Source organism: Protopterus annectens, chromosome 7.part0 (genome assembly GCF_019279795.1).
Source record: "Protopterus annectens isolate FY-2018-M chromosome 7.part0, PAN1.0, whole genome shotgun sequence".
In the NCBI taxonomy this organism is placed as follows: Eukaryota; Metazoa; Chordata; order Ceratodontiformes; family Protopteridae; genus Protopterus; species Protopterus annectens.
The window spans coordinates 1315038246-1315058405 of NC_056739.1; positions in this window are offsets into that span (position 1 = coordinate 1315038246).

Genomic DNA, 20160 nt, shown 5'->3' on the forward strand with positions numbered 1-20160 from the left:
CACAGTGTTGGAAGTGCTGCCAGGCATGCTAAATTATATCTTGCCAGTCTGCTATTCACAGCACAGTCTTCCTGCCATGTTCAGCAAATGCAGTTTGGGTTTACAAAAGTGTAGTATTTAAGATGGTAACACGCTTGACTGTTCACTGACTTCAAACTTAACTAACTGGACAGATGAATCATAATAGGTTAATTCTTCACTCATAACATTTAGTAGAACCTGAACATCTTAGCTACAAATTTCAGTTTCTCTCCACGAGTTCACACACCTACTTAATGCTCTTCATTTATAACTGCAACACTGTTTGCATAAGGAAGATCACTGCCACAATTCATTTAGTTAACATTTGCCATCTGTCTTAGTGGAGTGCCCACAAAAAGCAAGAAAAGTTTAATTAGTATTAATGTAAAAAATCAGTATGTCTGCTTCAGCAAAGTACCCCATGCTATCCAGTTCTACTGTGGACTTGTCACCTGAACCAAAAAGAAGGAAAACTAGCATGTGGTGAGTTCACTTAGCTGTGGCAGTCTCTGAGACACCTGAATGAATTTTCCAAATTTAACAAAAATGTAAAGAAAAGGTAAATAAAGTACAGCAAGAAAAAAGTAGTACTCTACAACATTACAAATCACAAGTCCCATATCGTATCCTTTCAAGCTGTAGGTCACCCTGTATGACACAACTAACCCATACCTCATACTTGGACTTACAGAGGCTCTCAACATTCAACACAATACCATATTTATGGGCTACTTCAACTACTGTACTATAAACTGGAATACTTAGATGTCCCCAGACTTACAGACCTAGAAATTCCTGGACTTTGTAAACACAAACACCTTGGACCAAGTAGTCCATATACCCACTAGGGGCTCAAACATATTCCACCTAGTGCCTGTCTGGTAAGATCTGACCACCAAGCAGTTTGCTTAATAATAAAAATCAATTCTGCTACCTGGCTAGCACCGTAACATTTAGGAACTATTCTAAGGCAAGTGTTCTACTTCTAAGTGATAACCTGTCAAAATTTTAAGCACCACCAAACTATAAGAACACAGTTGTCTATGCAGAATTATTCACAGAAACCCTATACAATCATGTCAGTAAATGCCAGATGTACCAGAAATAGGCTCAGAACTAACTAAAAAAAAAAAAGAAAGCCTAGAGTCCAAAAAAAAAAAAAAAAAAACAGGTTGTAGAACAAAGGAAAAAAAAGTCATTGCCAAGATTAAGACGTCTCCCACCCCGCATGATAAAAACACTCTCACCAATCTAAACAAACAATTAAGAGGGCAAATTAAGTCTACTAGAGACAAATTTAAGGCAAAGATAGCCTCTTAGGAAAAGGACAGCCACAACAGAGCCAGAAGATGTAGCAGATCTGCTGGCTGACAAATTCAGTTCCAGTTTTAATCCGTCTCTCCCCCAGCTGCCACCCAGGAAATACAATCAAACCCTTGAAGTATCACTAGAGGGCAGGCCCTAGATGCACACTTTAAGGCCAAAAACACTCCATCAGTGAGCCCCAAACACATCCCAGGATGTCTCATAAATAGCTTGAAGTATGACCTATCGGGACCACTGGAATGACTATTTAACCATACTCTGTAGACAGGCTTTGTGTCACACAAATGGAGAATTGCAAGAGTCATCCCTCTGCACTAGGGAGGACCATCAATGGACCCCAGGAACTCCAGATCCATAAGTCTGATTAGTCTCACATTCAAAGCCATGGAAAGAATTATCATGTAAATGATTTAATAAGGACATAGAAAACCTTCAAACACTGGATCCAAACAAGTTTGGTTTTTTCAAGGGCAGATCATGCCTACTCAAACTGGTGAACTTCTTTCTAGATTGTCTATTCAGAGGCAATCTCTGCTTAACATACAAGGCCATGTCAAACCCAGAGCTGTTGGACATGCTCTACTTAAAGAAACCCCAATCCCTCAGAGCCACACGCTCCAGGGATCTAAACCTTGTCATCACAATAAACAAAACATGCTGGAGGGATAGGTTCCTGACCCAGAGACTCCCCAGACTCTGGAATAGACTGCCCGTACATGTCAAGCAGAGTGCCTCTTTGGCCCTCTTCAAAAGGAACCTTGATGATTGGATGGGAGAAAGGAAATTCACCCCAGGGATCATGTCAGTCACCCTGCTAGACAGGGTTCCAGGGAAGTAAATAGTGTGGGAAGAAATAGCCAGGGAAATGTTATGGCTAGGCTTGTACAGACCCTAGGGCCAATAGCCTAGCACCAACCTATGAACCTATGAGAAGGTTGATGAAGGCAAAATGAGGCATACTGCCTACATTGACCTGGCTAAGGCATTCGGTACAGTACCTCACTCATGCATTGTAAACAAACTTATGGATATAGGCATAAACCTTTATGTTACACACTGGATAGCTAGTTGAATCCCAGACAGAACCCAGGAAGTTAGGATAGGGGAAACCACCTCCACAAAGAGGCCAGTCACCAGTAGCATCCTTCAGGCTTTGAGTTGGATCTGCTTCTTTTTTGGCATCTACTTCTCAGAAGTAAAGGCCAGTGTTAAGGGTCTTTGGCTGACAGACTTTGCAGATTATTGTAAACTAGGAGCAGTCATAGAATCACCCTAAGACACTAACACCTTACAGGAAAGACTAACACAGACAAATGGCTGGTGTCAAACCTACAGCTTAAAACTGAGTGCCAAGGAATGCATAATAGTATACTTTGGTAAGTCAGCCACCCTTGGAAATTACCTCATTGATAATACAACCCTAAGAGTAGAACCAGTAGACAATATCTTGGCTTTCGGTCAACATGTGTCAGAGGTAGCAAGGAAATTGTACTATGTTGTTCAAATTATAAGTAAGGGCATGGCATGTAGATGACCCTCATCAGGCTCATCATTGAGTACAGTGTCCCATTTTGGTATGTAGATGACCAGGCACATGCAACAACTGGAATGTCCACAAAGATTTCTCACAAAAAGAATAGGGCACAATAGCATGACCTATGCAGGCTGCTTCAAAACCTTCTCTCTATTTTATGCTTTCTACAGTGTTGAGAGGTAATGTATGCCTGACAAACAAGGCCTTTTGCATATCTGCAAAATGAATAGCAGCAGAATTACTCGATTTAGGGGTTTAAACTTTGCTTCTGACATAAATACAACATGTTGGAGGAATAGGTATGTGTCTGAGCTAGTTTCTCTTCTCTATAACAGGATTCTCATCTATGTGAAGCAGAGCTTTCACAACCCCACTCAAGAGAAACCTGGACCAGTGGATGGAAAATTGTCTCTGTCTCTCTGTCTGTCTGTCTCTATCACTTTCTCCTCTCTCTCTTTTTGTTGGTGTGTGCACTGTGCACCACCTCAATTAAATGTAATACATGTGTGCCTCAGTCACCATTACTAGTTATATAACATACACCACGTGCTGCTGCATTTTTTTCTACATCACTCTTGCACTCATTCAAAACAACCATCAGACCATCCTCAATCTGACTCAGCCTATTCATTCCAACTATGTTCATTAGCTTATGAGATGATAACCATCCAGGAGAGCTGTCATACAAGCAGCTGTCAGGATTATTCCTGCTTTCACCACCATTCTATAACTGAACACATTTTCTTCATGTAGTTCTAATTGTACTACATAGGCACAGGGTGGGGGGAGCTAAACACATCACCATGTATTCCTTCCTCTTGCATGTTCCTTTATGCTCACTATTGCAGGCTGCCACCAGGTGATGATACACCAAACCAAAGGCTTGCTTCCTAGGACATCCTATCTACTACTGGTCCTATTGTGTTGGACTGCTGTTGTTTATGTTACTGCTCCATCTTCCCTTGATGGGCATGTCCCTCCTTTGCTGATGGCCCCATCAAGTGCCATAGGTGGTAATTGAACTAAGGTCCCTGGGGCCATAGTCAGGGCTTTATCTTTCTATGCCACTTGTGCAAGCTATACTGCAGCTTTTACAGATGTTAATAGTCAACCCTGTAATGCTATGGGATAACTGCTATTGATGCTACATCACTAGAACTGCATAACTGATTGATTTCTGGCACATAAGTTAATACACAGTTACTATGTAACATGTTGTAACATATAGTTCAGACATTACCTTGGCTGTGTTGTATGAAAACACTGGGCCTGTTTAGAATTTGGAAAGGCATGTATTATGGTCAGTGATTACCCCCTGTTATAGTGTAACCACTAGTATGTTTAACATCTTTATGGCTTCAAGAAAGCCTGAATTTTGTAGACACACTATTTTAAAGAAATTGGGCAGCCACAGTGGTTCAGCAGTTATTGGTGCCGCCTCACATCGAGAGGTTCTCTGGTTCGATTCTTGGCTGGTGTGCTGGTTTCTACCACATCCCAAAGATATGCTGTAGATGGATTGGACATGCTACATTGGCCCTAGGTGTGTGTTTGTGGAAGGTTGGGCATGAGGTTGGCAACTTGACACTGTAAAACTCCACTGCCAATCATTTTCTGGACTGTTGTTCCACTGTGGTGACCCCTAATGGGAAAAGCCAAAAGAAGGCACTATTTTAAAGAAATGATTGGGTCATTCAAGAAAACAAAAAGCAAATGATGGCTAGTACTCAATTTTAAACAAAGTTATGTTTAGTCTTCAGTTGATATATTGCTGTACTGATATGGTCCCAACACCATATGCTATATTACATCTGTGATTAATATTTGCAATAATGTGAACTGAAGAATTATGCAGCTGAATATTCTGCTCTTTTCTATATTTGCCATTTTTTTGTAGATTTGCATAAATGTACAGAGATTTAAGCACTAGTTTCTCTGTTTAGTATATATTTATTGAAGAAGCAACATGCACCATATCTCTCAACTCTCCAGATTTTCACAAAATGTCCAGATTTTTTGCCTCATATTTTGGTCTATTCCTCATAACATTTATGGTTTTCTGGAAAATCACTGGGACAATCGGGTACATGAAGTCACTAAATAATGGCATACATTTGAGTTTCAGACTTCAAGTCTTTCAGAAAATGTATGTTAACACAAACCCTGTTACTCTATGTATCAACTTTCTAGGTTTATAAGAGGAGTATTTAAAATTTGTCCCTATTTTGGGGTATTTGCTCCCATTTTGTTACACTTTGTCCAGATTTCTTGCACAAAGAGGTTCAGAAGTATGACATGCACTCATAAGTTGGCCGCAACCTTCTCTAGGTAACTAGAACACATACATTTACCTCTATTTGTAATCACACCAACTACAAATGCCACTTTGTGTCTTATAAAGTACTTTTACAAATTTCACACAACTAGTACAGCAATAGCATTTCAAAATAACCTAACATTATATTAAATGAATTACAAACATCCATTTATTCTATTATTAAAGTTGTAATGTCTGCAGGCAGTATGTATGAAAATTGTTTGCATGATAAAGCATAACTCACACTTGTAGAGTAAAATCTGTTGTGGACCTCATCTCGGTGTATATGCAATCCATGCCATGATATAGTAATATTATTTTTATTGTAGAGTGATATCCTTTGATCCAAGTTCTGACCTACCATAGTATTCAAATCCCATAGTGATATATGCAGGCCATGCATTTCCCTTCCAACATAATACACTGTAGTGATCATGTGAAGGTACCCTTTCCCTATCATTTAGTGTTTGTTTCAAGGGTCACCTTACTTTAGAAAATCAAGATAGTAATGTTCATTATCTAAGATCTCAACCTATATAATTTGTATAATAATGCTTACTGTCTAGGTACTCATAATATTAGAGTGATATTCAATGTGCAGAAGGACATTCCACATCATATAATATTCCAATGACACTATCTTTAAGAAGCATAACCCTCTCCCCTTCTATAATTCTGTATGACATTCACTGTACAAGAGTACCCCTCTCCTTACATTAACAGCAGACATAGTAATAAAGTTACACCTCCTGTTAGGTTAGAAGTACTTGTGCTGATACTGTCACACCTATTGACAGGTTAGTAGCACACACACTGATACCATTACACATAGTTCTAGGTTAACAGCACATACTGATAGTTATAGCTCCTGTTAAGTTAACAGCACACATACTGATACATTACACCTACTTATAGGATAGCAGCACAGATACTGATACTGTTACACCTATTGTTAGGTTATCAGCACAAACACTGTTACTGTTACACCTATTGTTAGGTTATCAGCACACACACTGTTACAGTTACACCTATTGTTAGGTTATCAGAACACATACTGTTACTGTCACACCCATTGTTAGGATGACAGCTGACGTACTGATATTGTTACACCTTTTTTTAGGTTATCAGCACAAATTCAGATACTGTTACACCTGTTGTTAGTTATCAGCATACATTCAGATACTGTTACACCTATTGTTAGGTTATCAGCTGACATACTGATTCTGTTACACCTACTGTTATGTTAGCAGCACACATGCCAGCACTGTTACACCTTTTGTTAGGTTATCAGCATACATTCAGATACTATTACAGCTATTGTCAGGTTATCAGCACGCATTATGATACTGTTGCACCTATTGTTAGGTTAACAGCTGGCATACTGATACAGTTACACCTACTGTTATGTTAGCAGCACACATGCTGGCACTGTTACACCTATTGTTAGGTTATCAGGACACATTATGATACTATTATAGCTACTCTAAGGTGAGCAGCACCCACACAGATACTGTGATCATTACAGAATTGTTCCTGTGAAATGATTGGATTGCATCCCTTTTATAATATATTGTGATTCATGAACAATGTAGATTCTTTAGGAGGTCCAAGTAATGACAAAATCACATTTTAAAGTCTGATTTATATATATATATATATATATATATATATATATATATATATGGTTGCAATGTGATGCATTATTTTGCAGGATGAGTACTACATTCAGAAGTTAGAAACAAAGGTGCACCCATGAGTGCTATAATAAGGAAGGTGTGTAATATTATAAATACCATTATTTTCAGCACCTATGTTTCAGCATTTTAATTATGTAGTTCTATAATTTTTTCTCTAGTTGATCTACCATCCAGGTATATTATCCCTAAGTATGTTTAGCAGGAAGGAGGCTAGACACCTGGGCCATCACTGCTGGACTGGAGCAAGGGGAATTTTTTTATCTACCCTATATATCCCTGAGTGTTCAGTTAACCCAGTGACATTTAACATTGGTTGTCTGCATCCTACATTACGTATTTGTGGTACAAGCTGCCAGCACCAAACCTTTATAGTTTTCCTGCTGAAGTAAAGGTCAGGTCTTCACTCCTTCACTTTTAATGGGGAGTTTGTGATCCTGTGACTTATAGACAGGCCCTCACCCTTCACCACATTGATGGAATCAGTTGTAATTCAATTAAATCAACCCTCACCCCCACCCCCCACTGGCTCTTCCAACACTGGAGCTATTATTTGAACCTTTTAACTAGTATCATGGTCAAGAGCAAAGTCGCTGTGCCAGAGGAAGTGATGACTTTGACAGCTGTTAGACTTCCCAAATATAGCTACAGGGTGTCTGGAATGACTTTATGGCAATAAATAAATAAATAAATAAATAAATAAATAAATACACTACTGCCATCATCTGTGTCTTTTATAAATCGGGATCAAGCTCTTGCCTGTGCTGAATTGCATTTTCCACAATGGACAGAACTGGTCCATTATGGCTGATATCAGCAAATTCTCAACTTTACTGCAACAAATATATGATTTTATGTGGCTCACACCACTATAAGCAAAATTTTCTTCTTAGTAAATTTTCCAAAAACCAGTGTCCACTGTTCTAATGTCACTTTTATGCCACTCACTTGGATAATTGTGTACAATGTATCACAACTGTTTAGTGCCATAGTCTTGGCTATGTTATATTCACTTGTGATTGCACATATATGCACAAGAGCAAATGCATGTGTGTATCCATATATCCACATAGAAACACACACATGAATGCAAAATTCTGTTTATTCCTTCCTTCACTGCATTAGTATGCATGTATTGCTTGTGGCATAAAAGTTAATGACAGCTGATTTAAAAATTGTTGTACACACTACTTTCCTTAAATTTGCAATGGACATTATACTAAAATCATCAGAAAACCAAACGAAACAGTACTAAACTAGGAAAACACAAAGTGAGCTGACAACACAGGAACAAGAATAAAATTTAATGTTGAGTGCTTTCGTCACAAATTACAGTTGACTTCTTCAGAAAAAACAGAGTATCACCCCTCAGCTCCTTAAATACTCATTACAAAGACATCATTAACAGATGTGTGTTGAACACCATTTATATTTAAAGATACAGACTCCCTTTTTCTTACATACAAAACCACAAGTCATGTTGCACTGCTTAAGATATCTAATAATGTTAAAAACTTCAAGCCTAAGATGTTAACTTAAGTTATATGAAATAGTAAAATATTCTAATAATAATGTTGTAATAATATAATAATAAAAGTTAACAAATTTCATAAAGTTTGCTTTTAGTTTCAAAAAACTAGTCAATGACACCATATCATTCAGTCCTCTATTACTGTTGGCATTAACCCTTAATTGCCATAACAGTTCTTTATATTCAAGTAAATATTCTATAGGGCCTCCCCTCTCCACCGTAAGTTGTTCAAGAACTGTGAATTTGAAGTTGTGACCTGGGTAGGTATTGACATGTTTAGCCAGTGAATTTTTTAAATTCACTTTCCCAATGTCAGATAAATGCTGGTAAATATGTGTTCAAAAGGCATTCTTGGTTTTGCCTATGTAAAAACAGGCACATATCTGACAAATACCAGCATATATGACATTCTTAATACTACAATTGTACTTATGTAGTAATTTCACCCATCCATAACCTTTAAGGAATACGCTATCACCTTCCAAGATATATTTACAGTGGGTACACTGTTTACATTTGGATATTTTCCCTAGTTCTCCTAAGGTATTACCACCTTTTTTCCTCTCTAAGATGTTTTTAACACAGATGTCCTTTCTATACACAACCACTGGGGCATCCCCAATTCTCTCTCTCAAATCTGGGTCCCCTAACAAGATAAACCAATTCTTGAAAACAATGTCCCGAATCAGTGGGAACTGTGATGTATAAGTTAATATAAGACCATGGTGGAAACTACCAGAAGATGAATTACTGTTCTCCAATGGAACACACAATCTGGAGATGTCAATCCCTAAAAACGGATAGAAGTGGCCCTCAAGTCTCTTCTTGGTCACTTCATCAAGTAAGTATGTCACAAAATGCTCTGGATAACCTCTTTGCACCAACATCCTCAATAAAACATCCCTTTCTTCATAGAAATCTTCAATCTTACTAATCATGCGGACCAATCTCACTTCCTGACCTTTAACAAGGGAGCATTTTTGATGGACTGGGTGCCCGCTCTCAAAGTGAAGGAGGGAGTTCGAGTAGGTTGGTTTACAATAAATAGTAGAGCAAAATTGTGCAGCAGCGTAATCTTTGCTTATCGTAATGTTAATGGAATCTAAGTGCTTTTCCATAGTAAATTCCAAAAACGTGGTGCTGGAATTGAGGAACAATAAAAAGTCATACAACTGGTCTTGGTTGCCATTCCATAAAATCAGGATGTCATCAAGATAATGTCCATAAAACTTACAAAATGGTATCCCTTCAGATGGAAAAACCTTAGAAAGTTCCCACTGGGTCAGGACTATGTTTGCAAAAACTGGTGCACAGGCTGCACCCATATCAACCCCTGTGCTCTGTTTAAACAATTGGCCCTCATAAATTACAAAACTATTCTCTAATACAAGTTCCATCAATGTCCTTAAAGTCAAAATTTTGGTGTGCGAGAACTTGGTGTTCTGGCATAGAAAGTCATGAAACATATCTACACCCTCATCATGTGGAATTACTTTGAATAAGTCCTTCACATCTATTGTTGTAAAAATAATATCACTACCAAAGTATTCCTGTTTTATATTTTTAAGACAATCCCAGGAATACTTGATAATATATGAAAAAGGACTTAGACAATTCTTTAACTGTAAGTCTAGGAATTTTGCAATTGAAAGGGTCTTAGATCCTTTTGCATCCACTATTGGTTTTAAAGGTGGATGCCGGATGTCTTTATGGATCTTGTGGATCCCAGAGATAGTGGGGATCCCTGGGTGTCTTTAGGTGCAATAATTGAATTCTGCTTCTGATATTTGATTATTCAAAAGCAAATCCATTAATACCATATCGACATGTCTATATGCGATGTTTAACTCATTCCAGGAGACCTGCTGATACCCGTCCCCCAATAAATGACATAACATACTATTAGTGTATCTTTCTTGGTCCATAACCACCAATCCTCCTCCCTTATCCAGTTTCATAACCCGGATTGTTTTGTTGTTTGAAATACTATTAAGTAGGGAGATTTCTTCATGGGTTAAATTAAGTGGCATGGTACAAGATTTCTTCTTGGAAAGGTTCCTGATATCATTCAAGCATATTCTTTGAAAAAGTTGAATGGATGGGTACAAAGGAGGGTTTACTGTACTGGCCTTCCTACATACCCCACCTAAGTTACTTACTTGGTTACCTTCCCCCATGGTCACACTGAAATTCAACTTCCTAGTATATAACATTATGTCTAGCAATGTATTTTCTAGGTTGAATTTCCTCAAGGGTACAAAATTAAGCCCTCTTTGGAAGAGGTTTGCCCATTCCTTAGTTACTAATGTACTACTCAAATTATATATTTTAAAATCATGGTGGTCATTTTCTATTTCTAGTGCTCCTTTCATAATGTCAGGTCCTGGGCTTAGACTCAGTGCCAATTCTCCCGTCTTCCCCTTCTTCTTCCTCCCCCTTGTTGATTCCGTGGGGGATAGGCATGTTGTTCCCCCTGGTATGTCAAGTTTGAAGGTCTCCTGAACTGGCGGTTCTAATGCTGAATTATCTCTGACCTTCTCAGGGATGGTTCTAAAGGGATGGGACCAGGGTTGTTACCATGATAGTCTGTTTCAGCCATCCTCTCATCCATAAATACATAATTTTTACTAATAGATGTAGTAGTACCAATGTTAGTTTGAACATTAGCATTTAAAGGGTACGCCAAACCACTATCATATTCTTTGGCGTCCCTTGCTATCTTCTTATTCTTTTTGTCAATATTCACAAAAACAGTGTTATATTCATTCAGTTTATCTGGAAAATTCACATAATTTTTAATACAAACATCTAATTTATTCAGTTTCCTGCATAATAAGAAACTTTTTTTCATTGTCTTTAACAAGCAGCTGTAACAGTTTGCATCCCTGGTGATTCAATAATGCAACCAAATCTTATGTAGGTCGCTGTTAAAAGTTAAGCCATTATGAAAACGCCAGTATCTTAAACCTTTAGGTACTTGTTCACGCCTAAGACATTCTCTCAAGTATTGGGTTTCTACTTGTAACTTTTTCAGCTCGAGACATTCTTTTTCTAAATTTTTTAACATAACATCAACAGTACCTTGTGTGTTTGGAAGGTTCACATTGTGAGCAAACCCCACGTTGTCCCTCTTAATCCATTCCAATAAATTTGACACTTTAGTTGAATCAGAATGAAAATTAGCATTCTGCTGTATCTGTGTCCTCCATTGCTGTAATACAAAAGAAACAGAAGTGCCAGGTAGTGTACAGTAAAAGCACCTGTAGTACTGGCACTTTCTCATCGGTTGGGGCTACCTTGCACTAAAGGAATAGTAAGAAGGGAGTCCTGGGTACCATTGTTGCAAACAGGCTTAGATTGAACATTGTCATTGACCAGTAAATCGATTTTGTGACCCAAACACGAAATATGGGTATTAAAAGAGCCAATAAGATCAGTCAGCTTGTTTATAGCTGTGGTAAGTTCATCATGCAAGTCCCTGGTGCCCCCCCCCCCCGCTCTGCGTGGAAGAATCCATACTGAAAACCAAATTGAACTGTACTAAACTAGGAAACCACAGAGCGAGCTGACACCACAGGAACAAGAATAAAATTTAATGTTGAGTGCTTTCGTCACAAATTACAGTTGACTTCTTCAGAAAAAGCAGAGTATCACCCCTCAGCTCCTTAAATACTCATTACAAAGACATCATTAACAGATGTGTGTTGAACACCCTTTACCTTTAAAGATACAGACTCCCTTTTTCTTACATACAAAACCACAAGTCATGTTGCACTGCTTAAGATATCTAATAATGTTAAAAACTTCAACCTTAAGGTGTTAACTTAAGTTATATGAAATAGTAAAATATTCTAATAATGTTGCAATAATATAATAATAAAAGTTAACAAATTACATATAAAGTTTGCTTTTAGTTTCAAAAAACTAAAGGGAGGAGGAAGAGGGAGGGGGAGACGGGAGAATTGGCACAAAGTCTCAGCCCGGGACCTGACATTATGAAAGGAGCACTGGAAATAATAGAAAATGGCCACCATGATTTTAAAATATATAATTTGAGTAGTGCAATAGTAACTAAGGAATGGGCAAACCTCTTCCAAAGGGGGCTTAATTTTGTACCCTTGAGGAAATTCAACCTAGAAAATACACTGCTAGACATAATGTTATATACAAGGAAGTTGAATTTCAGTGTGACCATGGGGGTAGGTAACCAATTAAGTAACTTAGGTGGGGTATGTATGAAGGCCAGTACAGTAAACCCTCCTTTGCACCCATCCATTCAACTTTTTCAAAAAATATGCTTGAATGATATCAGAAACCTTTCCAAGAAGAAATCTTGTACCATGCCACTTAATTTAACCCATGAAGAAATCTCCCTACTTAATAGTATTTCAAACAACAAAACAATCCGGGTTATGAAGTCGGATAAGAGAGGAGGATTAGTGGTTACGGACCAAGAAAGATACACTGATAGTATGTTATGTCATTTATTGGGGTATCAGCAAGTCTCCCAGAATGAGTTAAACATTGCCTATAGACATGTCAATATGGTATTAATGGATTTGCTTTTGAATAATCAAATATCAGAAGCAGAATTCAGTTATTGCACCCAAAGACACCCAAGGATCCCCACTATCTTTGGGATCCCCAAGATCCATAAAGACATCCGGCATCCACCTTTAAGACCAATAGGGGATGCAAAAGGATCTAAGACCCTTTCAATTGCAAAATTCCTAGACTTACAGTTAAAGAATTGTCTAAGTCCTTTTTCACATATTATCAAAGATTCCTGGGATTGTCTTCAAAAATAAAACAGGAATACTTTGGTAGTGATATTATTTTTACAACAATAGATGTGAAGGACTTATTCAATGTAATTCCACATGATGAAGGTGTAGATGTTTTATGACTTTCTATGCCAGAACACTAAGTTTTCGCACACCAAAATTTTGACTTTAAGGACATTGATGAAACTTGTATTAGAGAATAGTTTTGTAATTTATGAGGGCCAATTGTTTAAACAGAGCACAGGGTTTGCTATGGGTGCAGCCTGTGCACCAGTTTTTGCAAACATAGTCCTGACCCAGTGGGAACTTTCTAAGGTTTTTCCATCTGAAGGGATGCCATTTTATAAGTTTTATGGATGCTATCTTGATGACATCCTGATTTTATGGAATGGCAACCAAGACCAGTTGTATGACTTTTTACTGTTCCTCAATTCCAGCACCACGGTTTTGGATTTACTATGGAAACACACTTATATTCCATTAACTATATGGACATTACGATAAGCAAAGATTACACTATTGCGCAATTTTGCTCTACTATTTATCGTAAACCAACCTACTCGAACTCCCTCCTTCACTTTGAGAGCGGGCACCCAGTCCATCAAAAATGCTCCCTTGTTAAAGGTCAAGGAGTGAGATTGGCCCGCATGATTAGTAAGAACGAAGATTTCTATGAAGAAAGCGATGTTTTATTGAGGATGTTGGTACAAAGAGGATATCCAGAGCATTTTGTGACATCCTTACTTGATGAAGTGACCAAGAAGAGACTTGAGGGTCACTTCTATCCGTTTTTAGGGATAGATATCTCCAGATTGTGTGCTCCATTGTAGAACAGTAATTCATCTTCTGGTAGTTTCCACCATGGCCTTATATTAACTTATACACCACAGTTCCCACTGATTCGGGACATTGTTTTCAAGAATTGGTTTATCTTATCAGGGGACCCAGATTTGAGAGAGAATTGGGGATGCCCCAGTGGTTGTGTATAGAAAGGACATCTGTGTTAAAAACATCTTAGAGAGGAAAAAAGGTGGTAATACCTTAGGAGAACTAGGGAGAATGTCCAAATGTAAACAGTGTACCCACTGTAAATATATCTTGGAAGGTGATAGCGTATTCCTTAAAGGTTATGGATGGGTGAAACTACTACATAAGTACAATTGCAGTAGTAAGAATGTCATATATGCTGGTATTTGTCAGACGTGTGCCTGTTTTTACATAGGCAAAACCAAGAATGCCTTTCAAACACGTATTTACCAGCATTTATATGACATTAGGAAAGTGAATTTAAAAAATTCACTGGCTAAACATGTTAATCTACCCAGGTTACAATTTCAAATTCACAGTTCTTGAACAACTTACGGTGGATGAGAGGGGAGGCCCTATAGAATATTTACTTGAATATAAAGAACTGTTATGGCAATTAAGGGTTAATGCCAACAGTAGTCCAGGACTGAATGATATGGTGTCATTGACTAGTTTTTTGAAACTAAAAGCAAACTTTTTTATGTAATTTGTTAACTTTTATTATTATATTATTACAACATTATTATTAGAATACTTTAATATTTCATATAACTTAAGTTAACATCTTAGGCTTGAAGTTTTTAACATTATTAGATATCTTAAGCAGTGCAACATGACTTGTGGTTTTGTATGTAAGAAAAAGGGAATCTGTATCTTTAAATATAAATGGTGTTCAACACACCTGTTAATGATGTCTTTGTAATGAGTATTTAAGGAGCTGAGGGGTGATACTCTGTTTTTTCCTGAAGAAGTCAACTGTAATTTGTGACGAAAGCGCTCAACATTAAATTTTATTCTTGTTCCTGTGGTGTCAGCTCGCTTTGTGGTGTCCTACTAAAATCATCAGTGTATTCTAAAACTGAACATATAGTTTGGACTCCTGTTGCATGTTTTCTAGATTTTAATTTTCCATAAAGATAGGGTGACTATCACATGCTCTGTTTATTATAGTGGGAATACCATGAAACACTAGTCATGTAAGGTTTCATATATATTTGCAAATACCAGTTAAGTTTTCTGCATTTGTAAAACAAATTATATTAATTTTATGGCATAATTTCATGTGACTCATTACCATTGCAAGCAGTGTACGTAAGACAGTTTAATAGTTTGAAATTGCATGAACTATTTGGTGTAAAAGAAAAACTGTTGTTTATAATTTTGGCTATGCTAGTTGTCATGCTAGATGGAAATTAAGATAAATACAATTGCAAAATCTGATATGTGCGTGCGCACACACACACACACACACACACACACACACACACACACATTTATCAAAAGAAGTTAAATCAGTCATTAATAGATTTCAATGATGTTCTATATCTAAATATTGTGCAGATGTTCTGATACGAATGCAATCACTAATCTGTTGCTATAGTTTCATCTTGGTTATGTTTGACTTCAGCACTAACATTTATAGATCTAAGCAGTACATGTGCACTTGCAAATCCTTTAACTCTAGTTTCTTATCAACAACAGATTACTTTCTGCTTACATAATTTTCTGCTTAGGAAAACAATACTTCCTGTCTGTAAACATATTCAAGGTCACTTCATGTATCATTTAATTGCCCTGATATTTGTTTGTCAGTCTTTCATTGTGTGCTTCCTTATATTTTTTGAAAACATATTTTCAGCTCATCATTTTCCCTGTTCAGTGTTAATCTTCTTATTAATGGCCATGATTTTCTTCCTTTTGTTATAAAGCTTGAGGATATTGTGGTTCCACCTGGGGAGGGGTTATTTTTGGGGTTTGCCCTCCTCTTGATCCTACAGGGTACAGCTGCTTCCATGCAATTTCTGACATGCTGGTATATAAGCTAGTGATGTATGTTTCTACATACTCAGTGGAATTTTTGTGTTGGGTGTGGATTAAAGACTTACCAGGGTTTCATTTAAAAGTAGAAAGTTTGGCTTGGAGAAATTTCTGAAGGTAACAGGGACAGCTGGGGTTGCAGGTTTCAGTTTTATTTTGAGTGAAATAGCTATATGGCCTGACCAGACAAGTGATGATGATACCCAAGGAATGGAGCTGGATTCCTCCATGTTAGTAAGGTTAGGAATGGAGCTAGATTCCTCCATAATAGTAAGGTCAAGATCCAGGGCATTATTTGCCTAGTGAGTGCTTTGCCTGGTGCACTAGTGGTGGTGTAAGTTTTCCATTCTGTAGTTGAGTGTTAATGCACACACACACACACACACACACACACACACACACACACACACACACACACACACACCCTCACACACTCACACACTCACATACTCACACACACACTCACACACTCTCGCACTCACACACACTCTCACACTCTCAAACTCTCACACTCACACTCACACTCACACTCACACACACTCTCACACTATCTCACTGTCACACTCTCACACACATATGCATATACATGTATGTTTATTTAACATTTTTTAACCAGGTTATAGATCTGTTGCAAGACCATTTTTAGCCCAAACCTAGGCCATAAGACAGGACAACCACATAAAAAAAAATCTTTCAGTTTGCAAGTATACATGGACATGTACAACCATTACATGTAGCTGAGCACAGACAAGTTAGTTAATAAAGCCATATGCTAAATGAGGTAAATCAGAAGGTAGTTGAAGTCAGCTACTGCCCTTAAAACATTGGCATTTGCGTGTGTTTAAGGTGTTCCTTTAGTGGGGTTTTTTTTGTTTAATTCAGGCAGATCTTGCAAGGCAGTAATCTTGTTTAGAAGTTCATTCCAAGAGGCTGGTACAAGCTTATTGATTTTTTTTCCTGAACAACAGTGAGGAACTGAAGCCTGTTCATTTTGATAGGGAAGTCATAAGTAGGTTCAAGCAGTATTAGCCTACTGGGTAAAGGCGGACAGTGTCTATCATTGAGAAGTCTGCTGGCAAAGGTCTACAATAAATGTGTATTGGGCAGCACTGTGGTGCAGTGGTTAACATTGTCACCTCACAGCAAGAGGTTCTCTGGTTCGATTCCTGGCTGTGGTGCCTTCTGTGTGGAGTCTGTATGTCCTCTCTGGATTCTCGTGGCTTTCCTTCCACATTCCAAAGACATGCGTCTGAAGCATTTCTCCCTGAGCCTCCACTGAAAACAGACTCTGCCCTAGTTGGACTTTCCCAGTCAACCAATGTCAAATAAATAAATTATGACCTAGATGAATATCATTGAGGATTCTGATGGTAAGTGCATATAGTTACGTACAATGACCTAGCTGAAACTGGTAGCTAGTTTCTCAGCAGGACTTGCCAAATGAAGAAATTTAAGAATCTTGCTTTCCATAAGTTGAAGTGTTATTCATACCTCACATTGGGGGAATAACAGGAAGTACATATTCTAGCCTGGGAAGCAAAACATGAATGTCAATAGCACACCTAGCTTCCAGGGTGAGTAGATTACAATATTTGTAGGCGGGTTTAAATTACAAGGAAACTTTGGCTACAGTAGCATTAATATAGTGGTGGAAGGACTGCATGTCATTTAATGTAATCTCAAGCTATTTCTGATGTTTTATGAAAGGGATAATGTTCACTGCAGTATCAGGGACTTGAAAAGTTAAATTTTTGACTAGCCTTGTAGCAGTAAAAACAGAATGTCAGATGATTTTACTGTATGTATACACTGCCTATTTTAGGTTAGTAGTTTTTCACTTAAAGGAAATGTAATTTTGCAATGGTTGGATTTGTTGGTTGGAGTAAATACTTATCGTCTGTGTGGAGTACTATGTTTGTCTAACAAGTCCTATAGAAAGTCATTAGTCTATAAAGAGAATAGTAGAAGTCCAAAGACAGAACCTAGTGGGACATCTGTTCATACTGAACTAGATAGAAAGTCTCCATTTTGAGCAAGTATACAGAAAGTACTGGATTCTAGGTAGTTTTGAACTAGTGTATAGCCTCTGAGAAGCCATAGTCAGCTATTTTTTGAAAGTAAAAGGTTGAATTTATCAGTTTCAAATGTATACTGTAATCCAAGAACAGTCTTTTTACATGTTTGAGTAAATTTCTGAGGTAAGGCTAAAATATGTTATATTTTGGATGAAATCCATTGGTAGAAAGGAGGTCATCAGTTTAAATATACTCAGGAATCTCCTGGAACATGAGCTTTTCTTGTTCGTTAGCTATGGGCTTGCTAAAGGCCTGTAGTATGAAGCTGTTTCGGGATGTGGTATTTTAGGTAAATTGATAACAAGTGTGCTTCAGACTTGAAAGAAGACTACCAGTTGACAGTGTTAAGATAAAGATCTGGGCTAGTAATTTTGAAAGTAAATTAGATTTGGAGTATAGCAGCTTTGAATGAAGATAGTGGAGCAGTAGGTGGAATATGTATGTGCATTCTATAGAACATTTCTCAACTAATTTACGAAATGCAGATCTAAAATAAATACGAAAGTCTAAAATTTTAACTGAGGTAGGTGGCTGAGTGACATTATTATTAATACTGAAAAACATATAATGAGAAAGAAGAAGAGAAGAAATATTAGCAGTAATTTCACTGGTCAGGTATAATCAAAGGATCAAAAGTGAGAACAGGCATGTCATTTTCAAAATAAACTGTGGCTGCTAAGTGATATAGCATTCCAGAAAGTTTTTAGATTTTCCAGTTGAATTGTCTGGAGTGATCTGAGACATCGCTTTGGCTTCAGTAGTTTTAATTCAAATAGTGTACTTTAATAATTGGTAAGTACTGAGTTTGGTTGTGTTCACTGTGTTCCTTCTTCCATTCCATGAATTATATCCTCCTTGGACTAAGGGTCATGGAGTAGGGGTGACGTTTGTCTTGCACTGATGTAAGAATGTTATAAAATGAAGGCAAAATAGGTGTATGCTTAGTACTATTATACATTTGTAAGCAGTCAACCGAGAGAAGTTCATTTTATAGGAGGTTTCCAAAGTTATTTGTGAAAGAGTGGGATGTCATAAGTTGTGGAGGTGTGTTCAGAGTTTATGTGAACAGCTACATTCAGTGACTACTAGTTTGGTAAACAAAGTTAAGTGCTTTTTTTGGTAAGGCAGGGAGTTTGTGTTAAAGTGTATGAGTGGTAGGGTTACAGTAGGTCTTGGGTTAGGGGATAGATTTAGTATATTTCCCAGGGAGTGTTTCTGTGTGTGTGTGTGTGTGTGTGTGTGTGTGTGTGTGTGTGTGTGTGTGTGTGTGTGTGTGTGTGTGTGTGCATGGGTGTGCGTGCATTTTGTTTGTTAATGTTTGAGTAAGGATCAGGTAAGGGGTTAGAGTTAGTGTATGGGCTAGTATTTACTGGTTAGGGTTAGAGCATAAGGGTCAAGTAAGGGAGCTTGCTCCTATAAAAATGCTTTTTGTTTTGTGACCTTGTCCAGGATTTCATTGCTTTGGGATTTAGTTTACAAAGGTGTTATATATAATCATGTGCATATTAAAAACAATGTATACTAAACCTTCCCTGTTAAAGCCAACTATGGGTCAGGTTTTTGTTAAGCCATCACATCACTGTCCACTTGTTATTCAAACTTATGGAGGTGATTTTTTTTTCTTTTGATAAGTTTATGACTTATAATCTTTTTTTTTTCTTATGCTATACCATGCTGTTTATGATTGTTTATGTCTATCAAATTCTGCTGATTTCTAGTGAGGACTGTTGTTGTTATTTAGTCATTTAGTTTAGTCCGATTCTTCATGACCTCAAAGAATATAACATGCTATACCTGTATGCCAAGAACTGCTTCTTTTAAGTTATTGAAAATTAATATTCATTACTTCAGTAATGCTCCATACCAACCTTAGTATTTGCATCCTCTTCTTAGGACATTACTATACCCTTTAGGAGTAAAAATCAAAGACTTCTATCTTCCCCATTTTTAGCCATTTTTCACCTAGAAACACACTGAAACAAGCAGAGTATCTTGTAGTAAACTTGGGTCTATATTAGTTTGCTGAAACTTATC